General features: G+C 43.5%; 1 protein-coding gene across 3 annotated transcripts in view; it reads left to right on the forward strand.

Annotated features, from left to right (window-relative positions):
* The window catches only part of NUBPL (NUBP iron-sulfur cluster assembly factor, mitochondrial), a 267,564-nt gene extending 240,790 nt beyond the window's left edge, over positions 1–26,774 (forward strand). The window contains exon 13 of one of the 3 annotated variants that reach the window (XR_009245635.1): positions 25,856–26,756. The gene's annotated coding sequence lies outside the window, so the exon portion shown is untranslated. Of the gene's footprint in view, positions 1–2,436; positions 2,696–25,855 lie in introns of those variants that run through there. The other 2 variants (XR_009245636.1, XR_009245637.1) reach the window with 2 other exon arrangements.
* The last annotated feature ends 385 nt before the right edge of the window (positions 26,775–27,159 follow it).

Consider the following 27,159-nt stretch of genomic DNA (forward strand, 5'->3'; position numbering starts at 1 on the left):
GAAAGCCTTTAAAAAGGCAGGGATTGAGACAGCTTAGGTGCCTAGCAGATTGTTGAAAAGGCAGGCTGCAGGTGACTTTGCCAAGAGTGATTCCCAAGTTAACATTGTGGAACTGGCTCCATGACGGGTCACTGCTTCTACCTCCACAAAGTACAGAAGGTTCCATTACAGTTCTTAGAAGTCTTCACTTCCTCAGCTAATATCGTCATTACCCAGGAAGCGAGGGGACTAGATCCTGGCACCACTGCTAATGAAAAACCAAAAGCTTCTATAACACTCTTATTAGATATCTATTTGAGGGAGGGAGAGCAACAGAGACAGGGAATTTCCCACCTGTTGGTTCACTCCTCAATTGGCTGTAATTGCCAGAGCTGAACCGGCCTGAAGCCAGGAGCCTGTAACTCCATCTGAGTCTCCCATATGGATGGCAGGCCAAGCAAACAGGCCATCTTGTTATGCCTTCCCAGGCACTGGATCTGAAGTGGAGCAGCTAGGACTTGAATTGTTACACAGAGGATACCAAAGTGGCAGGTGGCATCTTACCCTGTTGTATCACAGTGGTAGCATGCAAACCATGTCTCTTAATACCAGCAATAGCAGTAGCAGCGTTTGACCTCCCCTGATCGTAGTCACAGTCAGATTCTATTTTTTTCACTCTTTGCTTCTATTGACAAAAACTGGATCCATGTGAAAGAATAGAGCTGCAAGGAATCTGGAATAGTATAGTAGTCTTTTAAAAAATAATTTTGATTTCTCTTTATTTGAAATGTAAGAAAATTGGGCCCGGCGCTGTGGCCTAGCGGCTAAAGTCCTCGCCTTGAACGTGCCGGGATCCCATATGGGTGCCGGTTCTAATCCCGGCAGCTCCACTTCCCATCCAGCTCCCTGCCTGTGGCCTGGGAAAGCAGTCGAGGACGGCCCAATGCATTGGGACCCCACACCCGTTTGGGGACCCGGAAAGAAGTTCCAGGTTCCCGGCTTCGGATCGGCACAGCACCGGCTGTTGTGGCTCACTTGGGGAGTGAATCATCGGACGGAAGATCTTCCTCTCTGTCTCTCCTCCTCTCTGTATATCTGACTTTCCAATAAAAATTAAAAAAAAAAAGAAAAGAAATGTAAGGAAATAAAGTTCTTCCATCCACTGGTTCAATCCCCAAATACCCACAATAGCTAGAGCTAGGCCAGACTGAAGCTAGAACCCAGAATTTCACCCAGGTCTCCCAAATAAGTGGCAGGGATCCAAGTACTTGAGGCATCATTACTACCTCTCAGGATGCACATAGCAGGAAATCTGGAATTGGAAGTGGAGCTGGAACCCAGACGCTGATATGGGATGTGAGTGTCCCAAGGAGCCTCTATGCCATGCCTGCCCCAGGAAATGTAGTTTTTGGTTTTCCCATCCCCATTGTACAAAAATGCATGCTAGGAGAAGGTTGGGATAAGTACAGAAGGCAGGTACCTGAATCTGATCACCCTTCCCCGACTTCCTCATGTTCTCCTACTGCCACGGACTCAGTTTTGTAGTAACACATACCACTCCTGCCTAGATTACCTGATTGCCTATTTGAGTAGACTATAAGCTTCCTGAAGTCAAAATCTCTAAACTCATCTGAAATTGTTCCTGCACAATGTTTGTTGAAATGAACAAGAAATGTTAGCATGTCTTTGAGTTCTTTACTTTGCCAGCTCATCAATTCTATCCTTCGAACTATTCCAGAAAGCTTTCATCATCTCACTTTGTGCTATAATCCATTATTGATGCCCGTTGCTTTGCTCCATTCTGTGAAATAAATTCCATACCACTACCACCAAAATGCAACCTTCTAAAACGCAATCTTCTCATATTACTCTCTAACCTACAAACTTCTTTAGAAGTGTAAATCCCCACAGTATAACTTTCAAATTATCCCTCCCTCTGTCTGCAGTCAACTTGAATAACTTGGGTTTATGCTGTTTCAGTCTCGCGCTGGACTGATCCTGCCCAGAGAACATCTGTGCCTTTGCCCAGGTCACCCAATCCTATTCACTTTTTAACAAGTGATGTAACTGTCTCTTACTTTAGGTAAGTTTTCCCTCCCCTGTTTTATACCTCAGCCTCCAACTCTACACATCTAAGTAGCACACTACTGTCTCCTTCGTCTGAGATCCTACAACAATGATTTCTACACCATGTGTTACTCAAAAGAGAATAAAGAGATGCTATGTTAGTCAAGTTCTGAGCTCCTCTCCATCCCACACCAACAGAATAGCTCTACTTAATCTGATTCAAATATTTTGTTCCTTCTAAGACCTAAAAGAAAATTTATATTGCCATGGGGAAAAGTGAAAGATACTTCCAAAGTCCTACAGGACTTTGTGCTGTGTTGATAGTAGTTACCCCAAGCATGAAGTTTAATTACATGTTACCGAGGCATGCTCATTTTTTAATCTCCTAAGTTTAACCTGACTGAAGCATCCAGCCAGCATTTGTTCAAGGAGATGAAGACACATGTCTTAAAGCAGACATTTTGGGAGACATCAACTTCATGTAGAGCTGCCAGGGAGAGGAGGGGGCGATTTTTTTTTTCCCCCAGAAAATCTAAAGGTGAGAATCAAAGGATGTGTCATAAGAATGGAAGTTGTAGAATCACATGAACAATTTTCAATTTGACCCAAGCACTATTGGCCCTTACAAAACCTCCCCGACTTGGAATGACTGGCCAGAAAAGACGCAGGTGTGATCTCTGTATGGTACAGATCGGCCCCCAGAGAACCCTGTAGGTGCCACCCTGAGGTGCTGTCCATTATGAGTATTCTGCACTGAGGTTCCAGATGGTTTGGTTGCAACATTCTTTGAGATTGTAATATCAGCAGTATGGTTTCACTTGGGAAATAGATTGGTTTGATAATCTTTATATTAGCTTGGTTATTGTCTGCTTCTAATAAACGGTTGTGTTCTTTTAGAAAAGCAGGCCAGGAAACTGAAGAAGTAGAACCTGGTGGGGAAGCCAACATTGTTACTGAGGTATCATTGATGTCTTCTGGCCACAGTTTAATAGACCAACACATTTAGAAGAAAATTTATGGCGTGGGCATCCTGGTTGTAAATGGAAATTTATTTGGCTGGAGTAATGAAGTGTGGAGGATTTAGTGATTGTTTCTATAGGTGGCCACACCCACTTGACAGCATCCCTAGCCATTAAGGGCTTACAAATTTTCTGCCTCATTCACTTTGTATTTTTATGGCAGCTTGATCAGGACTGCCCACCTGGAGGTTAGATAACAGTACATTTTATTCCCAGAACAACTAACTTTCTCCTAGAAGCCAGGATTTCTTATTATTTGCACACCTTGGGATCTTTTGTATAGTGTATTTTGTAGTAGATTGGCAAGAGAGAGGAAGAATGACTCCCAGGGTTGTCATGATTCTCTGAGAATTTTGACACAACATACTTAAAAATGTTGAAAGAATTTATTTGTTCACATAATTGTACCAATACTTATCTTTTCTGGAAATATTTAATGACATGGAAAAGTACTAAATGTAGTTTGATAACTCTGCTTTGTTAATGTTATTCCGCATAATTGTTGAAGACTTGGCTAATGTCCTCAGAGAAAAATATAAGTACAATTAATTAATTGCATTTCTTTTACCTTTCTGTTTCTAGAAATAGTTGTTTAACTAAAGGCTTATGAAATACTACATTTCTTTAGTAGGGAGAAAATTTTGATTGAGAAAATCGCATGTCACATTAGGGAAACATACTCAACAATAAACTTAGAAGAATTTACTTTTTCTCAAAACAGGATATCCTTCTTGATGGGTTAGCTTTGTGAGTAGAAGATTAACCAGAAATACAATTTATGAATTATAGATATTCACGAACATTGACAATCATACTAATACAGCATTATACAACTTGTGAACTTAACAATATTTCCCTTCTGTAGCTTTATCTGTCCTTATCATCCCCCTGCCTCTTTACGTTAATGAGAATGCTTCAAAAATTTATAAAATTGGAGTCAAAATTGGTGTTTTATGGACTACCTTCTCAAAATTTGTGGAAAGTGCATATTATGAAAACCTAGGCACGGATTTAAAAAAATTAAACTTATGTCTTAATTCCATTTTCCACAAACTTTTTCAAGTGCCTGTTAGGCATGCATTCCACATTGGCCCCTGATTCTGACATGTCACCCTATCACTTAAAGCATCAGTTTCTGCAATGGATTTTTTTTTTCACATTCAACCATTGTCCAACAGGAAAAGATCCCCTTTCATGTTGTGGCAGAATCACTAGTTGTTCCACTTTTTAAAAATAGGATGTGCTTCACTAATAAGATAGTGTGGTTTTTTCAGCACTTTACAACATAGTGAATTAAAAAAGGAATTTTTTTAATTGTCTAAGCTTACACTAGCAGGATTAAAAACCCTGATAGTATGTGCTACAAGCATATGGCCCTTTTCATGACTAATCACTCAAGATATGTAAAATTGCTGCCATAGAAGCAGCAGGAGGAAATATAAAAATATGTGAAATAATTATGTTTCACAGGAACAATGACCACTTACATTACATGCAATCATCTTTGGAAAAAAATATTAAGAAATTTCATGTGTGTGGCTAAGGATCAAACTCTGCTTTGTTTTCTGAGCTCCAACTAACAAGTTCGGAAACCAAAGTCCAGTATTAAAAGAGCTGTCAGAAGGGATGCAAAATGCAGAGACATGATCTTTGAAGCAAATGTCACAGTTCTAAAAACCGCCTGATAGCACTGGGCAGCCTTTGAAATTTGGTTCGTATGTTGAGCTTGTCAATATGCTACCCATTCCACTGGAGGCTTAAAATTGGTTCTTTCTTGGTTCATTGGGGGCGGGGCGGGAAGAATGCAGAATTCGTTGCTCATTCATTATAGTTACAAGGCAACATCTGTTCCCTGCTAATACGCAGACTGCATTTCTGCCTTCAGAGCATGTTAAGTAACCATAGAAATGAACTTTGTGGTTGAAATTTACTAACCCAAAGGTGAAACTAGGTAGACATTACTTGGTCTAATTTTCAACAGGGATGCACCAGCTGTTAAAACACGAAATCCTTCCATGTTAGTTGGCAAACAGCTACCACAAATTACTATCTGCCCTGCTACCCTAATACCTCCTTGAACCCCTCTAAACTAACGTCCAGCAAGTAAGGAACTAATGTTGGATATGTTGAGATCCAGGACCCTGCTGGAACATTCTGTTAAATATTTTGAATAGCACAGTCTGTCTTGAAAGGGGAGTGGAAAGTATTTCTGTTCCTCAGTACTGAGCAGTGCAACATTATCTTCGCAGGATGCTAACAGGAAAGAGATGTGTGCAGTGAAAGGGAGTCACTCTTATTTATAAGGGAGCTGTTCACAAAGGTGTGCACGGATGGGATGGGGGCAGTGCAGAGTACAGTAACTTACAGCTTGGAGCAGCCAAATTGCCCTCACCCTGAGCCCTAGCAGGTGGAGGAGAGATGGCTAGAATGTAGAGAAGGCTGCCTTGGGAGAAATGTTCCTAAGTCAAGGGCGATGAACCTGAAATGACTCTGAAGGCAGGGATTTTTATCAGGTACAGATGATCTACAGAAGGGCCCATCTCCTTCACATTCCCATGGGAAGCCAGGAGAGACACACTCACATGGTCTGGTCAATAGAATTGAAAGGGTGTGCCTCTTGGAGCACTGCTCAAAGTAGAGCAGATAGAGATGAGTCTGGAAGGGCAAGAAATCACCCAGCCCACCTTCTGAGTCTTTTCCTTCTCCTATGTTTTTTTAAGTTAGGTTTCACATGAAGTGTTCTAAGGAGAAAATAGGAAAGATTTAACTTGTTTCTTTAAAGATATCACATGGGATTAAGACGCATATATCTGTTTTGTTAGCTGTCTCCATTCCTTGTTATGTGTAACAGCAAACCAAAGCCACATCCTTCAAATTGATTTTTCGCATTTAAGAGAGTTATGCTGCTTTAGTGTTAGAATAATAAGGGACAAATAGATATCCAATTGTTCTAAAGAAATACCTGAAAACAAAGTGATAGAAATTGACAGATGTGATTATTCCTGAGGTAGGGCAAGATGATTATTCTCAGTAAGAGTTAGTTGGGTCTTTGTGACAACCACAAATGCAAAAATACATCCCTGTGGTAAAGACATTCTGTCTGTCTCAGAGAGCACAGTGATTTTCAGCCAGACCAGCTTTTACTCCTCTCACAGGCAAGAAGAGATGCTTACTGTCTACACTTCAAGACAAGGAGGTTGCTAAGAGCCCTTTGTAACCAAAAAGTAGAGCATGCAGTGGCCTGCATCAGGGTGGATTTGTGTGTCCTGTGCTTGCCTCCAGGCCCCGGTAGCTTTCTGTGGCCACATGCACTCCGCTGGCACCCTCTTTGTTTGACAAGGTGTCAGGATGACAGAGCACACCCATAGCTAGCAAGTAGTGAGAGAGCTGGTTTCTAAGAGATGAAAGAGCAAACATCCTCATGCCTTGATACAGTCGGTGTGGAGATGATACTACTACGTTGACCCATGAGCAGCCACTGGCCACACTAGGGTGCTTGGACCAGTTCCTCCCTAGAGTAATGTTCTTGTAACCTCTTACCTGGTGACAAGGAAGAGCAGAATTCCAGATCCAATCAGACAAATCACTTAGCTTCTTCTAAGATAGGGATTGTATTGGACTTCAGAGAAGTTTTGCAAGGACTTCTTAGCTCCATGATAGTCTACCCTGGTTAGAGGGACCATGTCCTTTGAGCCAAATTCCTATAGACCATTTTTACATCTCTGTCAACTGCATCTTCACATTCATTGTTACTTTGGCCTGCTTTAGCATTGAACTAAGGCAGTGATCTTATCCCCTCCCAAAGACATACAAACAGCTTAGGGTTCAGAGAAGTGTTCCATCCAGGCAGAGGAGAAAAAGAAGTGAAGTTTTATGAACATTCAGATTTTTTCTTTGAATGAAATGCTTCATATGTGTCATGAGAGACTCCATTAGTAGAAAAATTAGAAATAATTTAAGTCATTAAGCATTTATGAAGGCCTTCTGAGAGCCCAGCACTGTGCCAAGTGCTAAAGCAACTAGCATATTGTCTACCTCGGCAGTTCATGATCTGCTAGGCAGGCATGTTAGACTAGGAGTATAAGGCATACAGAGTAGGGAGTATTTGGGTTACAGAGTGGGAGCGTAGAAATAGGGATGCTGTCCTGTGATGTTTGAGCTGGATTTTGAAGGATAAATTCTAGACAGAGCAAATAATCTAAGCAGAGGCTTGGGATGTGACAAAACAGCATGGTGGTTTGGAGAAGGCCCGAATGAAGAGCGTGGGTCTGGAGGGGAAGCAGAGACTGTCATAGAAAGTTGTGCAAGGAACTTGGACTTCATCACAGTGCCATGGGGAGCCAGTGCAGAGCCTTAAACCAGGCAGGGACATCATCACCATCAGCCTCATTTGCTTGTGAGGGCGTAACTAAATAATCAGTTTCTAAATATTCATATTGGACACGAGTATTTATTATGTAACTTTCTAATTTCCTTTCATTTAACAATTAAAATTGTCTATCAGTTAGCATTTTTAATGGAGTCAGTTGTTTTGATGGAGGCAGTTTAATTAAAGAATTATTTGTCAGCTAGGTGTTGAAGGACCAAAAAGCCAAAGGAAGAAAACAGCTTCCAGTCCTAAAGCTGGAGTGACAGGGGAAGAGGTCAAAATTATTAAAACTGGAATGCTCTTGGGGGCGATGGTTGCACCCTATGAGGGCTCTGTGAGTATGGGGAAACTCTCAAACTACAATCACCTGCTGATCTAGAATGAGCTGCCAGTGCAAAGGAGACTCACCAGGAACACTGACAAATAGGAAGTGAGCAAAAGGGGAGCAGGAAAGACCAGGGCCCTGCTTCCTTCTCCTGCCCTGGCACCACTGGCTAGCACCTTTGGCAAATTCTTCTTTTAAGAGTCAGCAGGCCAGTGTCCCAGCCCACCACAGAACATACGAGGAGATCTGAGACATTATAGCTTAGTAAGCAGCACAGTTGCCATCCCGGAGAGTGTATCTGTGGAAGACAAGAAATGGGGCAGACATTCTAGAAGCTAAATGTTTTCTAAAACATGGAAGATAATCAGTTCCTGTATCATTTTCAGCTGCAGCTGTCTCTGTGACTTCTAATTCTCATTTTCTTCAGTATTTTTAGGATTTATGGGTTAGGACTTAATGACCATCCCTGAGTCAACTCTCTTGTCCTCCAGGGAGGTAACCTTCAGGGAGATGGCATGCAGGGGCTCAGACACATCAAAGTGGGCAATGCTATCTTGGGCCTACTACAAGTTTGTGCTTGTCTCCTCAGTAATCTTGGATCATCTAAGATATATATGCATTGATAGAGAAATCATACATCCCTTAGTTCCTATGTCATTGATGTTACTACAGGTGTTTTTTAGAGTCTTAATCTTCGTAAGAATTCTACTTCTTTATAGAGTTGAAGTCAGGTGAGGAGTATGAGTTAGGCATATGGTTATAGATTGCTTGTGTTTTTCTTCAGTCGGTTTCTCCATATAAGTCTTGTCTTACCCATTAGATCACAATATTCTTGAGGACAAGACTACATGGGAAAAAGCATGGATTTAGAGTAAAGAGAATTAGGTTCAAATCTCATCTCTGGAACATGTATTAAGGCAGGTTAAGCCAGCAGCTTAATCTGTCTCCTAGTTCCTCATTTGCAAAATAGTGTTAAGTTGCTATTTTCTCTAGGTAGTTATGGTGAAGTGAAATAATACCTTAACACAGAAACTACTACTAATAGGTGTTTCCTAATTAACAGGAATGCAGCACAAGTGGTTACCTGACTTACGATTCCAAGAAGTCATGGAATTGTTTCAGGGAAAAAAATTAAATGTCTTTGTATAACATCCCTCCTCATGAGGCACTTGCAAGAGTGGATAAACCAATGACAATTTAAAAGGATACATAGGTTCTGGGGTTGCTGCACAGCAGAGTAAGCCACTACTTGGGACTGCCATGTCACATTTCAGAGTGCCAATACAAGTCCCAGTTATTCTGCTTTGAATCCAGCGCCCTTCTAATGCACATGAGAATGCAGCAGAAGATGGCCCAAGTGCTTGGGACACTTCCAGACCCAGGTGGGCAACCCAGTTGGAATTCTGGGGTCCTGGTCTTGGCCTGGCTCAGCTCTGGACATCGAGGACATTTGGATCACGAATCAGTGACTGGATGATCTCTCTTTCTTTGTCTCTTCCCGTCACTCTGCCTCAATTGAGCAAATAAAATTTTTTTGAGAGAGATAAACTTCCTGTTGTTTCTTTTTTAAAAGAAGCATATATTAATGACCTGAAGTTGTTTCTAAAGAGGAAGGTCTTCTGGAGTGAACATAGACACAAGCTGCTGAGTATTGTGCTAGAACAATAGCTATTCTTGTGTTCGATCCAGAGCTGGCTGCAGCAAACTAGTATTCCAGGGCTATTCCCACACAGAGATCGCAGGCAAGAGTTCCATGACCCTGTGGTTTCATGTAAACAACACACTGCAAAAGCTGTTCTGCCATACCCCACCCCCCAGCCTGTCCCCTTTGTCGTTCATTGACATTTAGTAATGCATTTTCCGGGAGGCTTGGAAGCACAACTTAAGAATTGATGCTTTTTTCTGAATAAACAAATGCTCATTACCCCTCACCTCAGGATAGTGTTTTGTTGCAGCGGACACCTGGAAAACCACTCAGGCCCTTCTAACAAAGCTGTGGATGGGGGATCCAGCAGTACATAGCAGGAGCTCCCAAAAAAGTCCTTTGAGACCCTCAAGCTAAAAGTGCTGGGCCAGCTTTGCAGGTGAGCAGAGGTCATGACTCTGGGCTGCAGAATAATAATGGGCCTTTTATGTTTAAGGAGTAGTTAGCATTTGATAGCACTTAATATCTGCAGTGACCTTTACAGCTATTGTTGTTAGTTTTTCCTCCTGGGGGCTCTTTGAACTAAATGACACAACTATTTTTACCCAACTCCTGCTTCCTCTCCCCTCCCAAGATTGCTGGAGTTCTCATCACGTGCTCCTGACGCTGGCCTGGATGTGAGTTCCATTTCCTCAGAAGCTGTTACCTCACTGATAATGTTGTCAAGTCTAAACAATACTTCATACAGAGCATGTTGAATAAATTCAGAGGCAGATCATGGCACTTCTCTGCTTAAGACCCAGCACTTTCCCCAACCACTCAGTGTATAGCCCCAAACACCTCACACCCCTCCATCACCGTGCACGCCTCACCTCCTGCCCCTCTTCCCTTCCCTAACTGCCCTCATCACAGAGGCAGCAGTCCCAAGCAGGCTCTGTACCAGAGCTCACATGGGATGTGTCTTCTGCACGGAGCGTTCTTCCTCCAGGAACAGCTGTCTTTCCCATCTCTTTGCAGCTCTCTGCTGAGACGTCACCTTCAGGTCTCCCTGCCAGTCTTACTTAAAAATGCAGCTGTAACCAAGTACCCATTCCCCTTAGAGTGCTGTATCCATGACATAGTTATTGTTTACTGCTTATTTTGTCTCCTTCCTCTCACTGCTAAACTGGAAGGCAAGGATCTTAACACATCTAGTTTCACTGATTTACACCAGTCCCCAGAACAACACACAGAAGGCAGGTAATAAACATTGTGAACAAGCAAATGCTGTGCCCACGGGTCTGACCAGCACACTTAGAGCAAGTCTCAAATGGGATTCTGGTGTCATAGGCATGACTTGCCCACTGTGCCACAATGCTGGCCTGACGAGCTCAGTTCACCCAGCATCGTGCTCTCAAGGTTTATCTATTTTGTAGCATATGTCAGATTTCATTTTCTGTTTAAAGTAGACTAATACTCCTTTTAATGAATGTACTACTTTTGCTTATCCGTTTATCTGTTCATGGACACTTTGGGTTGCTTCCAAATTCATAGGGTTTGTAATAATTAATGAGCTGCTTTTCTCAGTATTATTTTTAATTTCTAGAAATTCATTAACTTTGAGCTTGATCAGGTCTTATTAAATGTATGCACTTAATACAACCAACTTTAATAGCTTGAGGTTAGAGAGGTCTAAGTAACAAATAATCCCTTTTTCTCCCATTAGTTGTGAATATACCATCCTACTTGCATTAGTAAGAAGTCCAATTTGTCTCTCTTAAGGACTGCACAACCTCCTGACTCTTCCAAACATCCAAGATTTCCAAGGACACCCTGGTTTTAGTTCATTCCGAAAGAGTCAGTACCCAGTTGAAATGCAAGGGAAGAAAAATCTGGAACATCTGCTTGAACTACCAACATTGCCAGTGCTCACCATGGGGTGTCAGTGACAACTGGCTCTACTCAAGTAGTCATCCCCTCTACCCCAGCTGCAGTGCTGCTCAACAGTGACCTAGGTCCTCTGCCTGTACTGAGTGCTTGGGCTCCAAGACAGCCATTGCTTTAATTTCCAGTGTCCATTCTCGCTTTCAAGCTACCTTGTTATCTAGAAGAGTTTCCAGTCTCAGTTCTGAGCCATGCTGGAACCAGCATGGCACCCTGCAGCTGCCCCTCTTGCTGGTAACCTACAGCGTCAGACCAGACCACCCTCTCTCATGCTGAGTTCCCCCTTGGATCTTAAGTGTCTTTTACCCTTGAAGGTGTCTGGTGTCTGTAGTAACTCACCAGGAAGGTGCTACTCACGTTGCTTGCCAGGAAGTTCCTGGACCTCCATGCAGACATTCCAGCTACGGGCTTTGTCAGGCCCTCATGGTAGCTACTCACACTTTGCCTTACAGGGCACTTGGGCATTAACATCTCACAGCATCAGGACCAAGAGTGGCATCAGGTGAGAATGGACTGTGCCCTCTTGGATGGAAAACTGACATTGCCCACCTAATAGGTTTCAGGTTACAACCTGCCAGACACCCTGCGGTCCCCATTTTCACTGAATCTGACTTCGGGAAAGTCAGTCGGAACCTTGCTCCGCTTTCCTGGGACAGACCTCCAGCAAGCTCTGCATAAGCCCTCAGACTCTCTTCTTTTCCACCCTCTCTCTCACATATGCTTTGGCTGATTCTGGCCACATTTTTAGTAATGATAGCTGTCACTTATTGAGCTTAGCAGATACACTAAGCGCTCCAATGTGTGAATGCAATTTTAAACAATCTCCTTTGCAAAAACACCAATGTTTAATGCATGAGGAAACTGAGATTTAGGAAGTATTAGTTACATGTTCAAAGTCATGCAGCACCTAGGAATTTTTATTTGTTTGTTTGTTGAGACACGGGGAGAGAAGCTCCTAAGAGCCGATTCACTTCCCAAATGCTTGCAGTCAGGATAGGAGCCAAAAACACAATTCTGCTTCCCATGTGAATCATTGCACACCCTACCTAGACTCAATTTGTAAAACAGACAATACTTAGAATGTAGTGGAAAGGATTAGATGCACACAGCGTAAGAACGTGGTTAATACTGGCTCCTAAATGCTCAAAAACTATTCTTTTGCCACCTTCTTCCTTCCATATAAGTGGACATTCTCCTATCTAAGGCACATTGCATTTTTTTAAAAAAAAGATTATTTATTTAATACTATTTAAACTTATTTTTGATGATGTTTAGATAGTTAATCAGGTGGGATGGGTTGAGATTAGGGGAAGTGGGTGAGACAATTGTTTCCAAATTTTGTTTTTCTTCTTCCTGTATCTGCGAGAAGGAGAGAGATAAGGGAAGAAGCCACACCCACCTCAGTGGCCAGGGATGGGGAAGAGCCAACCAATGTCATTGCAGCATCCACAATGCAGAGCATGCTGCAAGGGTTCTGCCCAGGTGGACACAATAGTTCTGAAATGCTGTCAATCTCACCACTGTAAGGATGAGAAAATCCTGCCAAGGTCCATTGGCTGACACAGTTCGCCTTAGAATCTCCATTCACCCAGATATTTGCTATCAACATCTGGCTGCCCTCCATGTTCTGCTATGGTACCAGATATCCTCTGCAGGCTTCAATGGACTACCATATCCTCCATGTGCATCTGGGCATGCCATCCACTGCTCTGTCTGAGCCACTGAGGAGACCCAGTTCTGTCACATGCATTCCATGGTCAGCAAGTACAGTGGCCTTGTTGGTGGAAGTCCCTCAAAAGTCATTCATCACCTGCAATGTACTCCCACAGGGGTCCTCCCATCCATACATTCCCTTGCCCCTTTTCCTGATCAATCCAGTCCTTGTGCCCAGGAGTACATGGGGTGCCCAAAAGCAAATGGTGCTCACGTAGGCTAGCCTGAGCTGGATTGGGGGTCCACAGCACCAAATCTCCCCCACATATCTCTAAAAAATATAATAGTAAAATAAAATAGAATTTAAAAATAGAATAGGGGATTATGCTGGCACAGTGGTATAGTTATCACAAAGTTGGTATTAACCAGGCCCAGGATGCCTACCAAGTATTGGCTGCTTTTCTCACAGCAGGTACAAGGTAACCTAGGCCATTGTCTACAGCTAGGCCAGATTTATTTGCTTTTATTGGAAAGGCAGATTTACAGAGAGAAGGAAGGACAGAGAGAAATATCTATCCACTGACTCACTTCCCAAGTGGCTACAACAGCCAGAGCTGAGATTATCCAGAACCAGCAGCCAGGAGCTTCTTCTGGGTCTCCCAAACAGGTGCAAGGACTCAAGGCTTTGGGCCATTCTCTGCTGCTTTCCCAGGCCACAGCAGGGAGCTGGATGGGAAATGGGGCAGCCAGGACACAAACTGGCACCCACATGAGGTGCATGCAAGATGAGGAATTTAGCCACTAGGCTACTATACCGGGCCTGGTATATTGCATTTTTTGAAAAAGATTTATTGATTTTTTAAATTGGAAAAAATAAAGGAGAGAGAGAGAGAGATCTTCAATCCACTGCTTCATTCCTCATATAACTGTAATAGCTAGGGCTAAACTGATCCAAAGCTGGGAATCAGGGGCTTCTTCTGGGTCTCCCACATGAGTGTAGGGACCCCAGGACTCAGGCATATCTGCTGCTTTTCCAAGCCTGCTTTCTCAAGCAGAGAGCTGCTGTGAGAATGGAGCAGCCAGGACACAAATTCCCACCCATATGGGATGCTGGCACCATAATGTGGAGGATTAGCCTGTTGAACCATAGCACGAGCCCCAATGTATTGCATTTTAAAGTGCCTGATGAGGAGTAGATGATTAGTGCTGGGATGATGGTGGTATGTGGTTAGGCGCTCCCTCCAGTCCTGTTTTTTCTGTAGCTCGGTTAGATCTTATGTTAGAGCACATGTTACATCAGGTGGGCTAATATAGAAGAGCAGAAGGGAGCACTGTGTGCTGGCTGCTGCAGCCTCGGGAGGTACTCCTTGTCTAGACAGTCAGTTATACCGTAACAAACACTGAACGTGCTGCCGTCACATTCCTGGCCTCTCGTAGGCTGTTGCTGACCCACACCTCACTCCGCCTGTCCTTTCTCTTTTCCAAGACTGTCCTCTTTTTACTTCTGGTTACTTAAATGCTATGTGTTTGTTGTGGAAACTTTGACAAGTGCAGAAAAATGAAAGGAAGCAAATTAAAGTCACCATGAATAGCATGATCCAGAGATAACCACTGTGAACATCTGCAGATCTATCCAGTGTGTGTGTGTTTATTTTTTATAATATTAAGATCTTACTATGCAGAATAGATTCCAAGTCTGCATTTTTCACCCCTTTCTCAACCTAAATCAACACCTTTTCTTTCCTAAATGATAACAAAAATACTAGGCTATTATTCCCTAAAATTGGCTTCCTTGCCTCCATGTTTCCATCTATTCTTTAAAAATATAACCAGTGTTGATTCTTTAAAATCACAGCCTCCAGCTTTCAAGTCCTCCTGTTGGGCTTCTACCTCACAAAAAATATAGCCAGCCATGCTTCCCTGGCCTGCAGCACCCTAGGCCCCACCAGCTGCCGCCTCCAGCTCGCCGGGCTTACCTGCCCATCTCCTGTGACTTCATGCCCTTTCCTGGTGAGGGCCTTTTTTCCTCCCAGCAGGGCAGGACTCAGCCCATCTCCTCTGAGAGCTCTTTCTGCAAACAGCGTTTCTTTCCTGCATCACTCCTCTTCCCAGAGGGGCTCACTTTCTTCACTACATTAATTACATTTCTGTAACAGGACACTTGTTGTTGACATTTTTTTATACCTTTGACCTTCAACCATCTCATTCTGCTTTGCTTAGCCCCCTATGATTACTGTTTTACCTTCTGGTTGTGTGTACTTGATTTTTTTTAGAATCCATGTTTAAGTGATTTCGTGTGGTGTTTTTTTTTCTGGTGATTTCTTTCATGTAGTGTAATGTCTTCATCCATGTTGCTGCAGATGGCAGGATCTCCTTGTTGAAAAGGCTGAGTAATTGCCCACTGAAAGATATGCCTCTGTGTGTGTGAGAGAGAGAATTTCTGTTTCCATTGATCTGTTGATGGATCCTGAGACTGTCCAAGTTTGCTAAAATCCTGGCCACACCTTCAAGTGGGTGGCACAAGAATTGCCCAGCTATTCTCTGTGTGAGAGACCACCAATAGGGAGTGTCTTCCCTGCAGGTTCCTGCCCAGGCAAGGGGGAGTCAGGGGAATACCTAAAATCCCAAGATTGTTCTGGAAACCTTTGGTGTCTCTCCCTCTCCTTCCAAGGGGCTTTCTATTTCCCTCTTCTTTCCATATTCACCCTGTCACTTCCCAAATAAAACTTCTCTGTCTGCAACCAATTCCCAGCTTTTTATTTCTATAGTAAGCCAAGGAAAGAACCCATCCAGCTTTGCTGGTAACAGATTCTAGAGTTGTTTCTTATCTTCTCTATTGTAAATAATGCTGCCATGAACCTGGGAATCAGATATCTTTACAAGGTGGGGGATTTCTGAGACAGATGGTAATTCTGTTTTTAATTTCTTTAGGAGCTTCCATACTGTTTTCCACGGTGGCTGCACCAATCTACCTTCCAGTGCACAAGAATTTGCTTCTTCCCATGCTGTGACCAACACTTGTCTATTGTCTTTTTCCTTTTAAAAAAATTATTATTTGAAAAAAAGTCATTATTTGAAAGGCATGGTGGCAGAGAGAAAAAAGACATCTTCCATCTGCTAATTCATTCTCCAAATGGTTGCAACAGCCAGGGTTGGACCAGGCCAAAACTACGAGCCTTGAACTTCATCTAGGTCTCTCACCTGGATGGCCAGGACCCAAGTACTTGCCATCTTCTGCTGCTTTCTCAGGCTCATTAGTATGGAGCTGGATCAGACGTAGAGCATGGGAACTTCAACTGGTATTCACATGCAATATCTGTGAGCAGACAACAAACAGCACCTCTCTGTGCCACAACATTATACTGGTCCCTCTCATCTTTTTTATGATAACCATGATTTGAGATGATACCATGGATTTGAGATGATACCATATTGTGATTTTGATTCTCATTTCCTTGTTGTTTAGTGATAGTAGCATCTTTTAAATATATTTTATATTAATATTTTTATTTGAAAGGTAGATCTTACAGAAGAGATACAGGAAGGTCCTCTATCCACTACTTCACTCCCAAATGACCTCAGTGGCCCAAGCTGAGCTAATCTGCAGCTGGGAGCCAGGAGATTCTTGCCAGTCTCTCATGTGACTGCAGAGGTCCAAGGACTGGGACCATCTTCCACTGTCCTCCCAAGCCATAAGCAGATAGAGATGAATCTGAAGTGGTGTGGCTGTGTCACAAACTGTAGGATGCTGGCGTTGACAGCTTGCTATGCCACTGTGAGTAGTATCTTTTCATGTGCCTGTTGGCCATTTTTAATATCTTTTCTGAAAACTATTTTTCAAATCCTTTGCCCATTTTCAAACCTTTTTATTGTGCTCTATGAATTCCTTATATATTTTAACTATTAGTTCTTCATCAGCTATGGGGTTTACGGATATTTTTGTTTCCCAGTCCTTTGACTGCTATCTCATTTTGTTGACAGCTTCATTTGCTGTGCTGAAGCTTTTGATGCAATCTTACTTGTTTATTTTGTTGTTTTCTGCTTGTAGCATAATTTTATTGGTTGTAATATTCCATTATATGTATCTGCTGTGGATCCCCTGTTGTTAGTTGTTTATGTTGTAAACATCTTTGTAGCTTCTCTTTCGGAATATTCAGTTTTGTTTCATTTTTTTTTCCCCAGCCTACTGGAGGTGGTTGGGATCCTATTCATAAAAACCACTTCCTTAGTCAGGTGTTATTGTAAACACTTCATTTATTCGCTTTTGTGAAATAGATACAAGTACTATAAGTGTTGTGATTATTAGCCCCATTTTCCAGATGTAAAAAAATTGAGTCTGAGAGTGTACATAACGTCTTCAATATCACACAGGTGTTTTCTGATGGAGCTGAGATTCAACACGGGCTGTCTGCTTCCACAGTCTGTGCTCAGCCCTTTGCCACCTGCCCGGCTGCCTCCTTGTCTCATTCCCAGCAGATGTCAGCAGACTTCCTTTGTTCTGCCACTGGAAGCCACTGTGTGCAGAGCATCACTGACGACTGACTAATGTGCCTTCCATAAAGCCCTACAGACAAATATTACCCTGGCTGTGGTCCTCTGAGCCTGCGGAGTGCTCCTGATTGCTGTCATTTTTTTTGCTACCTGAACAACAAAGAGCGCAGCCTGATGAGGTACCATTTCCTAACCTGACAATGTCTGGAACAGAGCTGCCATCTGTGTGAATGCAAGTGAGTCTAATATGTTCAGGATTCATCTTCCTGGAACAATATAGTATCGCATCTATGCTAGGATTTTGCTAAATCTGTTAACAAATTGAGATGTTTCTGGAAGTTCTATCATGCTTCCTAAACTCATATATAAAAGGATTATTGTACTGCCACTATTTTATTTGTCAGATATTATAGTCATGAATTCTTACTCTTTAAAATGTTCTCTGAAAGGCAGAAAGACTGAGAGATCTCCCAACTGCTATTTCATTCCCCAGTTTTCCACTAGCTGAGAACTCAGTCTCTGTGTCAGGGACCCAACCACTTGAACCTCCCCAGGTACACAGCTGAAAAGAGTGGAGGAATCAGAAGCAGAGCTGGGCCTTGAACCAGCTTCTTCCATATGAGATGCAGGTGTCTCAAGTGATGGCTTCACTGTGAGGCCAAATCCCTGCCTCTTGAATTCTCACTCTCTGTGGGTGCAACAACCCCTGTGCGGTACATGCTTCGGCTTTCATTCAGATAGGGCTCAGCAGTGATCATTACCCCAGAGATTGTTGGGGTGGCTAGGTGTTCCCCTCCCATTTCCCCACCATCTCTTGCTTTCAATTCCTCTTAGCCATGTTTTTGTCCTCCTTTCTGGCTCAAAGCTCATTTTTGGTAGAGAATATGGAAGCCAAGAAAGAGCAGAGTAATTCTGCTTTTACTGCATCATCATCTCTAAGCTGGCCATGGCATCTGCCCCAGGCTGGAGGCAGCACTTCTCTTGTCCTCACCCTTGTTCTGAACAAACACCTTTGTTCTCCTGGCTCTACAGATGTGTCATCCCCAACCCCTGCCCTTTGCTTGCCTGACTTGATTCTTTTTTTCTTTTCCCCCCCTGTCACTCACTCCTTTGTATCTGTTCTTGGCTGCAATTCCTTACTGCCTTTCTAAGCATTCTTGAACCCATGGAGACTTAGTGATTTCTTTAAACAACTCACATCTTCTTCCTCTCTGAAATGATACATAAGCAGACAATCAACATTTAGTTATGCAAAACCTGCAATCCTTCTAGAATTGAGTTCTATGTGAGCAAGACTCTCTGGCCCATGGAATCAAAGAAAATGGATCTTTGTATCTTACTTTTACCATATTGGTTACTCATTACTATGTCAATTAATTCCATAGTGATGTAAATTCTTGCTGATGGTATGCTGGAGTTTTTAATTGATCGGGATGATACTCTGCTGGCTCTGTCTTCAGACCAGAGAGGGTATACCTAAGAAGCCGTTGAACTTGACTGGACAATAAGATGCTGGACTCTATGTTTGGTATATGCTTGCAATGGGGGAATCTCAACTGAACTTGAACTGTGGTTATGCAACAAGGTGGAGGAATCCACCATGGTGGGAGGGTTTGGGGAGGGGTGGGGAGAACCCAAGTACCTATGTAACTGTGTCACATAATACAATGTAATTAATGAATTAAAAATAATAATAAAAAAATTAAAAAAAAAAAGAAGCCCATGAGAATGGTAGCCATGACAGTGATAATACCTAACCATGACTGAGTGTTTGCCATGATTCAGGCACTCACAATCAACATGTAAGTTAGGTCTTATATATGATTGCAGATGAGGCTATTGAGATGGAGGGAGCTGGTGTTTGCACACCTGTGAGCACAGCCAGGGGCCTAACTCAGGTCTGAGTATGTACTTCGTCACCCATATCGTACTGCTCTCTGAGATGTAGTTCACTGAATCACCTTCATTATTGTGGACTCTTGGAGTCCTGCTTTCCTCCTGTCTCGGGAACCCAAAGTGTTCAGATTCTCTTCCCTGATTGTTACAGATCGTGTGATGACAGGTCCCATTTGACTTTTATCAGTCATCCATCTAGTTCTCCCTCATTGGCCAAAAATAAGACCAAGCAGCAGCTCATTTCACCGTGTCCTTGTCCTTCCATGACATGAAACTGTTAGTAGAGCAAGGCTTCAGTAAGTCAGATGCTCTGCTTCTGACCGAACGGGGCTCTCAGCAGACATTGAGTGGTTCTTCATCATCCTGAAGCCTGCAGGGTACACAGCCTCAGCGGGGGAGTGACAGGTGTGCCGGCTGTGTGTGCCGCCTCCTCACCGAGCATCTCTTGCTGACTTGAAAGTTTGTCTTCTAACGTGGCTTGTGTGCCACCTACTCTCAAAAAGAAAATGAAGAGATTTACAGAAAACATGTCTGCAGCAGGACAGTGAAAGCACATTTCTAAAAGATAGGCAGACAAGAGAGACCAGGTGTCAGTTGGCTTGAGTCCCCGACCAGTTTCCTAGCACATGAATGTATTTTACCAGTTCCAAGGAGGAGGATCTTGGTGTCCAGGACTGGGAAAGAATTCTGTGGGTGGGGGTAAGGGTGAGGTAGTGAACCTCCAATCTCCCAGGTCCATTCTACGTAGGTACTTAGTCAAGGCAACTCAGTTCTCTGCTTCATCCCAGGGAGACTAAGAGGAAGGCCACAGAGGAACAATCCTATGGGTTAATTCTAAGTTTAGAGTAGTTAGTCTGCCCAAGGATCAGAGGCAGGATAATGCATTATTGTCACTGACAAAGGGCCACAAGAAATTTATGTTTAAATTTTAATATCTAAATCACATATTATACAGCCAGAACTTAAACCATCCGTTTATCTCCCTCTGTTACATTTAAGCACAGAAATGTTCTAAATTGTAGTGAAACTTGTAAAAATTGCCACATTGGCTGCTTCTCTGTTAAGCAAGATCCCCAGTCGGGAATGGATGAATTGGAGTGAATAAATGAATGAATGCCCACGTGGCCCCACGACACTAGTAATTAGGCTCATAAAACAGCTCATTCATTAGAACTGAGTGGTGACCTCAGGCAATACTTCCTGTTGTAATGTAGGTTGGCACTAGGGAAGTTTTTGAGTCAGCCTCCCAGCAGCATGACTTAGGGCAGGGCAGAGGTGCACAGGCACCTCTCTGACCCCTGTCCGAACAGTCTTGCACAATGATCTTGGCAGCCTTCCATATGACCGAGTTCATCCTATACCCAGAGGGCAAAATAAGGAATGTTGGGAATGGAGTGTTGGTTTGTGAATTTTTATGTGACTGGAGATGTAGTAAACACTTAGAGTGCCCAGGTGAACCAGGAGGGAAATTCTCTGATGTCCTTGGTAAGCATTTTCCTCTTCTCTGTAGTCCTGTAGGGACATTTCTGTAATTTGTTAAATGGAATCAAAGTGCTAAAACAATGTAGAAATTAGGTATAGCCAGCTTCAGTTAAAAGCAAGCAAATAATGAGATATCAAGTAACCAATGCAAAACTATTCTCTTAGCTCTTTGTTTCCTCAGTATGAAGATTTCAAGCATGTAGGTAGCTATTTGTTGTAGGCAAATGCTGCTGTTCCTTGGCTATAGGAAGGCAGTAAGCATAGAAATGAAAAAAAATAGCTTTGGTAAATCCAGATGTGTCTATTTTTGTCAGCATTGATAGAGTTGGTGAGTAATGATTTTTAAAAACATCTTCTTTTGAGATGATATTACAGCAAAACCCAGTCTCCATGAGTGACTAAATCATCCATTTAGTCCATTAAGGGTTTGTTGCTCACTTGATTGTCCATCTCCTCTCTCCATCCATCTGTGTATCTACGCATGCACCCATCCTTCCACCGTTCCCTCACACCACACTTGCTGAACAACATTCTGGATTGAATTTGCCTCTACCTTCCCGCTTCATGTGTGAAGTCCTAATTCAGTCCCTCAGAATGTAGCTGATTTGGAGACAAGGTTTTTGAAGAGGTCGCTCATTTCAAGGTCCTTGTAAGAGATTTGCACAGGTGAAAACAGGAAGCAAGAGGGTCCTTTGCAGGCCAAGGAGAGAGAATGCCAAAGAATCTAATCCTGCTGACACCTTAATGTTAGGATTCCAGACCTGTTGGAAGATAAATTTGTGTACTGCAGGCCACCAGTCTGTAGTATTTGATTATTGTAGCCCTAGAAAATGAATATGAACAACTGCAGCATATGATGGATAGGAATGAGGTTTCATTTGTTTTCAAAGAGCTCCAGCCTGCCAGGCGCAGAAATCGGCTAAGTGTTGGGAAAACCATGGAATTAGAATGATGAATCAGATGGTTAGGTGCATGAGATTTTAAAATTCTGTAAAGCTTAAGCTCTCTCACTGATTTGAGTTTAAGGACTATGATTAGCGTGCACCTCCATCTTACTTTGAATTTCTAGCCAAAGGATGCTTTGAAGGGAAGGATCAGATGGAATTAAGTAAAATCTATATCAACCAAAGAACGCTAAAACCTGAAGAGTTGTGGGCGGTCATTCTCTGTCTTTTTTATTCACATGGCATCATTTAGACAGCAATCTCCAGAGCATTTTTGTTGCTTTAAACTCATAGAAATCTCATTTTCACAATAAAATCCTCTCTTCATGACACACCCGTGCTTTCCCAGCTCACCTGACTTCAGGCGAGGCGCAGCAGGGGCAGCTGGCAGCCTAGCTCACTTCAGTGCTGCTCTGTGGCTGCTGCTTACAAGGAGCCACCAGCCCAGGCTTCAACTCATGGCTTGAATCAAGGCACAAGTCGCATAGCCAGGCCCTCTGGCTGTTGGAGTAGTGGTGTCATGCTTTAAAGAAAAAAAAAAAAAAAGAACCAAGTCATAGACACGGGATTTTAAGAGCTCTAAAGGGATTTTTGGATATTATCTACTCAAAGTCCTCACTTTATGGATTTGGAGCCCAAGCAACACAGGTCGTATGTTAAGTGAAGTGCCTAAGGTGAAAGAAAAAAAAAACAGTAGCAGAAATGGGGTGAAGACCCCTGTCTCTTGTTCTAAGTACAGCTATTTTTTCTGGCACTGTAGATTTGGGAGATCTGCATTCCAGAGGCAGTTCCTTCATCTGTGTCTAGTTCAGGTGTATGTTGCTGACCGGGAGTGTCTTCTGTTCCTTGGGGTCTTCTTAAACAGCTGTACATCTGACTGAGTCAAGTGGGTCTAACCCTCTTTTCTCACTCCAAAACAGAGCTGTTCATTTTCTAAATTGAAAGTGTCCAGTTACATTTAGTTGAAAGAAAGTTTTTGCATCTGCTGGTTCACTCCTCTAAGGCACTTAGCAGCTGGGACTGGGCCAGACTACAGCTGTGAGTTGGGAGACCATGAGGTCTTCCTTATGGGTAACTGGAACCCAACTACTTGACCCATCACCTGCTGCTTCCCTGGGTGTGTGTTAGCAGGAAGCCCGGCCTCAAACCCAAGGACCCTGTTATGGGATGAAGGAATCCCACATAGCTCCTCGAAAGCTTGGCCGCCCCCCCCCCCCGGGCTGTTTGTGAATGTAACAAATGTGGAAGAAATGGGAAGACATGCATATGTATTTGATACCAAACATGTGGCAGGCAATCAGTGACTTTTCATGGTGACTTCTGTGTGACAAAAACAGAGGATTGAAGGAATGACATCTCCTGTCCTTGGTTTCAGTTTCAAGATTTGCTCTATCCCAGAACTTGTACTTCTTTCACTATTCTAAACTGCTTTCCTCAGCACAGTTGATACATGTTATAAGCAACATTTTATGCACTGTTTATGTTTGTTAATGTCTAACTTTTCCCATGCAGTCACTTTTAATGCAGCGCTAATGACTTTCGCAGACTAAAATGTAGCAGTTGGCTGTTCATTCGCTTTGAACCCTTTTTGGCTAGGAGTTTGCCCAGGGTTCTAAGCTCTGGCTGTTGAAAGCAGCTCTCGAAGGTGAAAAATCCTTGCAGGAGAGGAGACACATGGCCTCATGGGTCCTCATCTCTCACCTCTCAGACCTGGCCTCATTTGCAGATGAAATATGGCTCCTTTCTGTACAGATCCCTTTTGCTTCCTGAATGATCTTGGGTACCTTGTCCTGTTTTGTGATCAGATGTCTGCGTGTTTATGTGTCCTGTACTTTGTCTCCCATTTCATATACATATAAAAAGAGAAAAACCAGTGATACCTGGAGTATTAGCCTGACTGACTTCATTTCTGGTTGTGGAGTTCCCTTTTCCATGGAGTTAATGTTTACTGAGCTCTGATGTCCCAGACATCATTTGGTATCCTGAACATCACACTAAGTTCTTTCTGTGAATGGTCCCCTGGGTGACCTTGTATTGCACCTGTTCTACGGGAGTGTAAACTGTGGCTCAGGAGGCACTCCATCAGCTCAGCCTGTTCACTCTGCCCTCAAGAAGCAGAGCCTAGCCTTGAACCCAGACTGTCTATACAGCGTGCCTCCATCCCTAAAGCTTTCAAGCCACTGGGTATGTGGCCTTCTAAATTTGTTCCTTTATACCTTTCTCTAGTTCGTAGGGCTTTTTTTTTTTTTTTTTTTTGCCTCCACCTGCCTTTCCTTATTTTGCATAATTTTTGTTCTCAGGACAGGTGATTTCCAAGGTCCCTTCGAGTGTTGCAATTCTGTGATTGATTAAAGTTGTGATTTATGCAGTTTGATTAATTTGCTGTTATGCCCAAGTTCATTCACATTGTTAATTCCTTTACTGAAGGTTCCAACAACTTTTTAATTTACTTACAGATCTCCATCTCATGCTAAAGGAATTCTGCTTCTTTTCCTGGAATAACATTTAAAATCTCAGTTTTAAAAAAAAGCATAAGGTTTAAAAACATATCTGAAAAGATTGTACCAAGCACACAGCTTACCAGTTTTCCATATGGACAAAAATAGTCATTTTAAACCCCTGTTCTCTTGGTTGCCTCTCCCTGGTCTCAGATGCAGTGCTAATTGCTTGCAGCTTGCAGTTTCAGGCCTTTATAACATGAGGTAACAATTTGAGTGTCATAGGCTTGAGTGCTACATTTGTTAGACATGCCAGATCTAGCATCAGCTTGGTTCCTCGGGAGGCGAATCCACATGGACGCCAACTCGTGTGCACTTGGCAGGGTCCCCAGAGAGCCTCCAGTTGTGTTCCTCTCAGATTTAGGGTACCAGCCAGTGATGTTCCTGGTTACATAGACAGAACATCCCCTGGACAGGCTCAGCAACATCGGGGGATAGCCCTTCTTGACCAGGGCAAATGTCTGAGTCTGTCTTGTCCAGCCATGCTTGCTGGAGAACAGCTCCGGAAGTAATGCTTGTTTTTCAGATTGGCTAGTTCCAATAATCTGAGCAGCTCTTTGCAGCTGAGGGCAGATCCCTCTTGGGACACTTGTAAAATGCATGCTTTGTGTCTCTATTGAGAAAGTAAGGAGACCAGAAAGGAAGGAACTGGCAGGATTCCACAGCCACATCTGTAATGAGGACGTCATGGGTTATAGCCTTGCACATGCGCTTGGTCTGGCCTTGCCTTGCACCTGCTCTGGCGTTCTGGTCTTTGGAGTCAGGCAAGCCTTGATCTTAAATGGCTGCATGCTAGTGAGGCGGTTGCTTGACCTCTCAGAGCCTTAGTTTTCTCATCTATAAGTTGGGATGTTGTACAGTACCCCATGGGTCTGTTGAGAGGACAATGTGTGAAGCAGCCTGCAAAGCTCCCTAGACACCCATGCCCAGCTGTGAAGCTTATGCCCTGTCCCCAGCTCCAGATGCTGTCTGCCCTGCGTCCCCCTCCAGGGAAGCTAGCATTTGAAGAGCACTTACCCTGGTGTGCATCAGGCAATGCATATGTGCTTCATAGAGGGTTGTGAAGAGCTAATTTTAAAATTGTATTTTAAATACACTTAAGAAAGCACCCCAGAGCAGATTGTTATAAAAAGAATCATTTCTCTTTTATTACTGTTTTATTTTGAACCAATACGTAAGTTTACATATTTATGGGGTACCATGTCATGTTTCTATGTGTGATTGCATTGTGCAATTCTTGACTCAGGGCAATTGTAGTCACTACTTTACATATTAATCATTTCTTTATGATGAAGATATTCAAAATCCCTTGTGCTAGCTTTTACACAATACATACACACAGTCCATTATCATTATGAATAGTCATCTACTTGACAACAGAATGCCAGAATGCCTTATTCCTGTCTAACTGTAACTTACACCATTAATGAGCCTCTCCCAACCCTTCCGCCCCTCTACTCTCCCTGACCTCTAATAATCGTCATTCTGTCCCCAACTTCTTTGAGATCAACTTTGTTAGATTTTACAATAATTTCGGAGTGATTTTCCTGTGGGCTCTTCACAGATGGAGTGACCCCTGCGCCGGTCCCTCACTCTTGGGAGGAACAGTGACAATGCACACACTAGACTTGCCTTCCAGAGGCTCACATACTCCCTCCTTCTCATTGCTCCCACAGACCTGCTCCTGTAGGATGCTGGAATTGGGGAGCTGCAGCACATCTGTGTCAGAGAACCACCAGAGGACATGGGTGTCTTCCAGGGAGTTGCTTGGGGCCACCTTGGAGTGAGAATGGTTCTCACCTTGTCCCAGAGAAATTGAGCTCCCAGGTAAGCGTGTGTAAAGCATGGGAATTGTGCGTAGCACATAGCCAGCGAGCAAGGTTATATATCCTGATTCATGTTATTACCGCCATTGTTCTCTCCATAGGCAATTCCAAGGCCCTGGGTTATCATGCTTGGATAATGTTCCCATCTTCCAGATTGTGGGGTAGATTTTGGAATCAGTAGTAGCCCAGCTGATGAAGGAAAGCTTTGACAGCCTCAGCGCTGAGTCCATCAGACGCCTCAGACCCTCAGCGTACATCTTATTTTTGCTGAGTCACCACCATCAGCTGACTCCAGCAGAGTCTCTGTAATTCACCCGGGCACTGCTGAAGGGACGAGCCCGTGGTGTGCAGTCTTGTGATGGCCTGAGTCAAATGAGGCGCAGCCAGATTGCTAAGCCCACACCTTCCAGTATTTGGTGCTCGGCATTCGGCTTCTGAGATTGCTTATTGTGTGTGGCAGTCTAGGTCAACAGAGACGTTTTGGAGAGAGTAACATACATCCAAGTCTGAGTAATTTAAAGCCTGGTTGAAATGGGGCAGAAGGAGCCCAGAATATGCAGGTCTGGATCTTGGCTGGGGACACATGGAAGACTTGAGGCGCCAGACGGCTGGCCTCCCTCCAAGTGTTTACCACCCTGGTGCCATGAGGCTGAGGCCTGGCCAGCCATGTGCTTCCATGCCCCTCCCCTTCCCCCATGCCTCATGTTTTCCATAGGCTGGGAGACGCAGGACCACTGATCTAGAGGGAGGGCCCTGAGACCCGGGACAGGAAGCACACTCCGGTTTTATGGCAGACGATCCCTTTGCCTGTGTCAGGACTGGCCCTGGACTTTGACCCCCAGCCACAGCCAGGGAATAGGATATTGTGTGTCTCCAGGAACTAGGATGCTACAAACAGCCATGAGCTGGGGACAGGTTTTCTCCAGCCCCCTTCACACCCGTTTGTCTTGTGCCCAAGCTGTCTGCCCTGCCTGGATGTCACAGCCCCTGCTGGGAGCCTCCTATGAGACCTTGGATGCTTGCAGCTGCTGATGCCTTTAGG

The sequence above is a fragment of the Ochotona princeps genome, chromosome 6 (assembly GCF_030435755.1).
Source record: "Ochotona princeps isolate mOchPri1 chromosome 6, mOchPri1.hap1, whole genome shotgun sequence".
Taxonomy (NCBI): Eukaryota; Metazoa; Chordata; class Mammalia; order Lagomorpha; family Ochotonidae; genus Ochotona; species Ochotona princeps.